The sequence below is a fragment of the Octopus bimaculoides genome, chromosome 14 (genome assembly GCF_001194135.2).
Source record: "Octopus bimaculoides isolate UCB-OBI-ISO-001 chromosome 14, ASM119413v2, whole genome shotgun sequence".
Taxonomy (NCBI): Eukaryota; Metazoa; Mollusca; class Cephalopoda; order Octopoda; family Octopodidae; genus Octopus; species Octopus bimaculoides.
In genome coordinates, this window is record NC_068994.1 from 35,891,952 (window position 1) to 35,896,951 (window position 5,000).

General features: G+C 36.5%; 1 protein-coding gene across 4 annotated transcripts in view; it reads right to left on the bottom strand.

Annotated features, from left to right (window-relative positions):
* Positions 1 to 5,000, bottom strand: part of LOC106868935 (protocadherin-9) — a 111,919-nt gene that overhangs the window by 29,054 nt on the left and 77,865 nt on the right. The gene's annotated exons all lie outside the window — the stretch shown is intronic.

Here is a 5,000-nt window from a genome sequence, read left to right on the forward strand (position 1 = left end):
TTTATTTTTCATTTAGTCTGGAAGAAATAGGTGTGTCTATATCACCCACTGGCTTTTTTGTGACCAGTGAAATTGATGTGACTCATATTTTTCTTTAGATAACTGTAAGATGAGGGTTGTCAGAAAACCATGAGCAAGGAAGGAATTCCAGTGAACTGGTGTCCTGTTAAAGAAGGGCTGGGAGAAAATAAGTTATTGCTGAGCCTGAATGGATAGATGCAATATGGATAAATAGTAGAATAAAGATAAACAAATGAGTCTGGAGGGCCCATGTGCATTTGGCATAGGATCAGAGCCAACTCTGGGAGTTAGATACCATTGGCGTAATGGGGAAATAGCATGCCTGTGGGTTGGCAGTTGGCATGTTTTTGATGAGTGACTTCATGCCAATTAGTCAAAGAGCATTTTTATAAGGGCTCAATCTATTATGTCTGTTATGTGTTGTAACAGCATCATTCCAGATGCTTTTACAGTACTTCATTGTGAATCTCTCTTGAAATTTGTAAGAGGTTAATGGATTTTGAAGGCTGAAGTATTTTCTGGCCCTGAAACAGAAAAGTAGACTTTATGATACAGTCTATGTTGAGAATCTGAGATTGTCAGTAGAGGTTATTATTGCTAAGACCTAGCAGTGATCCCTTATATTATACTTGTTTCAGCCTTTGGACTGCAGCCAGGCTGGGGCACCACCTTGAGGAAGGGGCACTGTCTTGATGGTTAAATTGCACAGAATTTGTATTTCAAATTTTAATCCCCTGTGCTACATATACTTCATGTCATTCATTTCAAACCAGCTGCCATATTCTAATACTGTATTTTCCTCGGGGATTGAGATAAAAGCTTTGTCCAAGGATACGACAAAGTAGTGTCTGAGAATAGACATAATATAGTCAGTCCACTACTTTTCTACATGGCCCTGTTTATATTAAGAACAATAATATTGTTTTTATGTGTACAAGTGTACAAGCAAATGTCTTAGTATATGAATATGGAACTATGTGTTTATATACATACAAATATACATAAATACATACACATTTGTATGTGTGTATGTGTGTGTGTGTGTGTACTTATGCATAATACATATATTCATATATATATATATATATATATATCTTTGTATCTACAATATATATGTTTATGATATATTATTTTTTGTAATTGTAATTGTATGTATTTCTGTCTGTTTCAGTGAGTTGGTGGGTGTATGGCTGCATGGGTGTGCCTGTGTTGATGTGTGTGGATGTATGTGGATGTGTGTGAATGCACGTGAATATATCATAAAGGCATTACTCCGAGCTATTTTTGATAAGTTTGATGCATATGGATTGTTTTTCATCTGTCGACACACTGTCCAAATATAAATGCTTCTATACTTGTACAAGTGACCAGTATCTGCATTTTTCTCCCTCTCCAATCGGAATTATTTCTCCTGAATCCATTATGAGAAATTTTCGTTTTATTCTCATGCTATGTTCGATGTTGTTGTAATCGAAAGAAATGAATGCATGAATCATATTTGTTATAAATGTAGCTCTCTTCTCTCTTTCTCTCTTGTGATACTGGAAACGTCCGTCCATGTGGCGAGAGCAGTTCGAAATATGTTGAGATCTATTCTTAGTACATTCTCATTCCTTCCTCCTTCTCATCTTCCTCCACCACCACCACCTGCTCCCACCCAGATGAAAACTTCAGTATGGATGAAGCAAAGAAGTAACAACCATGGAATGTAATAATGGAATTATAACAGTGAAGATTAAAATGAGTGGGTGGGGCAGGGAGGGGGAAGAAAACAGACCCCAAAAAAAAACAAACAATAAAACAATCACCAAATCTAATCTGATGGTAAACTCCTACCTCCCCATTACCAACCACCACCAACACCACCATCACTACCACTACCATCTTCCTCATCTCACTCCTCCTGCACCTCATCATCATTACCATCATCATCATTATCATCATCATCATCATTGTTTTTTCCTTGATATCATCATCATTATTTTCATTATCATTATTATCATTATCATCATCATCAGCATCATCATCACCCCCACCCCTGCCACCACTCACCATCATCGTCATTGTCGTCTTCATAATCATCACTATCATCATTATCATCATTATCATCATCATCACAACCATTAGCAGCAGCAGCACCACCAACACTACTACCAGCACTAAACACTACCACCACCATCACTCCCTCCACTACAACAATCAACACCATTCATCACCGCTGCCACCACCACCACCACCACCACCACTTCCACCATCATTGCCACCATTATCATCATCATCATCAACAGCAACAACAGTTGCAATGACAAATACAAACACTGACGATACAAAAGAAGTAAAACAAAAGCCCAACTCTGCTGCAGAAAAAAAAGAAACCACCCACAGACCTCTCTCGTAATTAAATACACATTTAAATTAAAGCAACACAGTTATTCAATGACACAGTTACTAGAGTTAAAATAGGACTAAGACTGGCAGAAATACATTAACTGGGTTTATGTACACATAATTCTTAATACACACTGACATATGTTTTGTTTAAATTACTGTTTTTTTTTTTGTTTTTTTTAATATTCATTATTTCATTCTAGAAAGGGTGGGATAGGTGTGTGAATGCTGGCATTTATATGTGGTTTGGTGCAAGTTTTCTTTTTTGTTTTCTTACTATTACCTTTTAGCCCCAGGCTGATGAAAGCCTTCTGACTGAGTCTGATGGGCAGAAAATGAAAGAAGCCCCTCGTACGTGTGCACGCACGTGCGTGTGTGTGTGTGTGTGCACACAGACATACATATATATATATATAGAAGATGGTTTGTTATAGCTGGTCAAAGATAGACCATTAGTTTTATACCTATAAGACCATTGGTTTTATACCTGTATAGGTGTGAAACCAATGGTCACTTCTTTTTCGGATATATGAACTACTGATGATATGTTTGTATGTCATTATTCAGCTTTATTTCAAGATTTCTTGTCAATAGAGAAAGAGTCAGTTTGTAATCTAGATCCAAGGCTCCTTCACTGGAATTTCAATAGCATCAACAGGGTATTCTTGATTGTATGTATGTAGGTATATGTGCAGATTTGTATGTTTTGTTTTATGTATGTCTTCTCATTCATTTAGTTGCATGTCTAGTCATATTCATATATACTTAAATGATAAACTTCTGGAAAGTTTTATAAACTTTTAGTTCCAGTGATGGCTTAGATTTGTAGTCTTTGAATCAGCTTTCTCCTTTCTGGTTTTCAGAAGCCTAATTTCTCAAGATTGCTTCTTAGGCAGTATGTTACACATCCCAGTACTTCAATAATTACAAGTATAAAACTGAATTTGTAATCTGGATAGAGTAACTGTAGATTTCTCAATAGTTCAGTGTAGGTATTTTTTTCGCTAATCTTTAACTTTATGTTAACATCTGCTGGATAGCTGATTTTCACAACTGTATACAGTTTCCATTCTCTATCCCAAATCACTATGTCAGGTCTATTATATTTACATTTTATTGAGGTTTACACTCGGGCATTCCATCAGTACTCCTTTTTATTGTAAATGACTATGGCTTCTACCATGCTGTGGGTTTTTATTTCTTTGGCCTCGGGGTTATCCTTACGATGGATCTCATTATACAGTGTCTTAGCTACAAAATCATGTCTCATTGGTAGATAGTACTGTGATGACATTCTTGGACAACTGTTTATGATGTGGGTAATATCTTCAGTGTTCACTTTACAAAGTCTGCATCGGTTATCACATTTTGCTGCTTTTCCTGCATCTCTATCCTTTCTGAGCATCAGGTATTTGGTTGATATTTCCTATTCCTGGATTGCAAATGCATACCCTTCAAAGTGGGAGTTAGACCGCTTTGATGATCAATATTACAATCATCCCGGAGCTTTCTAACAACATATCCATGCAAGGTCTTCTGCTGATATATGCTTATCCTTTCAGCTGATGATATGTTTTGGTAGTGTCATGCAACTTCTTTGGGCATATATTTAATGTTATCAACAAGGAATTCTGCTCAGGGAGCTGCTTTCTAAATCTCATGATGTTATCAGCTTCACGTATGCAAACTTGGTCAAGGAATGCACTTCAACATTTGGTGATTAAAAGATGTTGCTGAAGGGATATGATATGAGATTCATAGGAAGTCTGGATCGATGTTAAGCCACTGCCCCCTTGCTTTTTTTAGGCAGAACCAATCTACATCATTGTTGATGTGGAAACTACATGTGCTGATTAATATCTTCTGGATTCACAGATCTCATCAAGCATCCAATCAAGTAGCTCAAATGTTGGTATGAGTACTGGCACTGCAAACACATTGTGGGCCATTGTTTTATTAAATACAGAAAGTTCTGAGGTCCATGTTTTCTTACTTCTGCTAAATATTAATAAAAATATATATGTATATATGCATGTGTTTGTGTGTGTGTGTGAATTCCTGGCATTTGTTGCAAATGACAGGTGTAGTGTTTGATTATGATCAACTCATGGTTACTTCTTTAATGTTGACCAGTGTATAACCACTTTATAGCATGGACTAGGGAGGATTTCATCTTACCACAAGTGCTAAAGATGAGCTCAGAGTAAAACTATGCATAAGCAGAGTAGGATGTAGTGTATAAGAGAGATAGGAAAGCATTGATAGTTATGGCCATGTAATGCTTACCACAGCTGTGTTTAAGAAGTCTTAAGAAATACATGTGGAAAGAAAACAGTAAAAAAGGAAGACCAAGAAAGACATGGACAAAAGTGGAAAAAGCTGAACTACATAAAGGAGATAAGTAAGTAATGCAACATGTGATGGGTCATTGTGGAGGAGAAGATCCTTCCAACTCATGCGGCCATGGAAAAATAGATGTAAAAATGGTGATACTACTATTGTTATTGTTGATGATGATGATAATGGTGGTGGTGAAGACGATGATGATATATATGTATCTACACACACATAAATCAAAATATTGCCGTTTA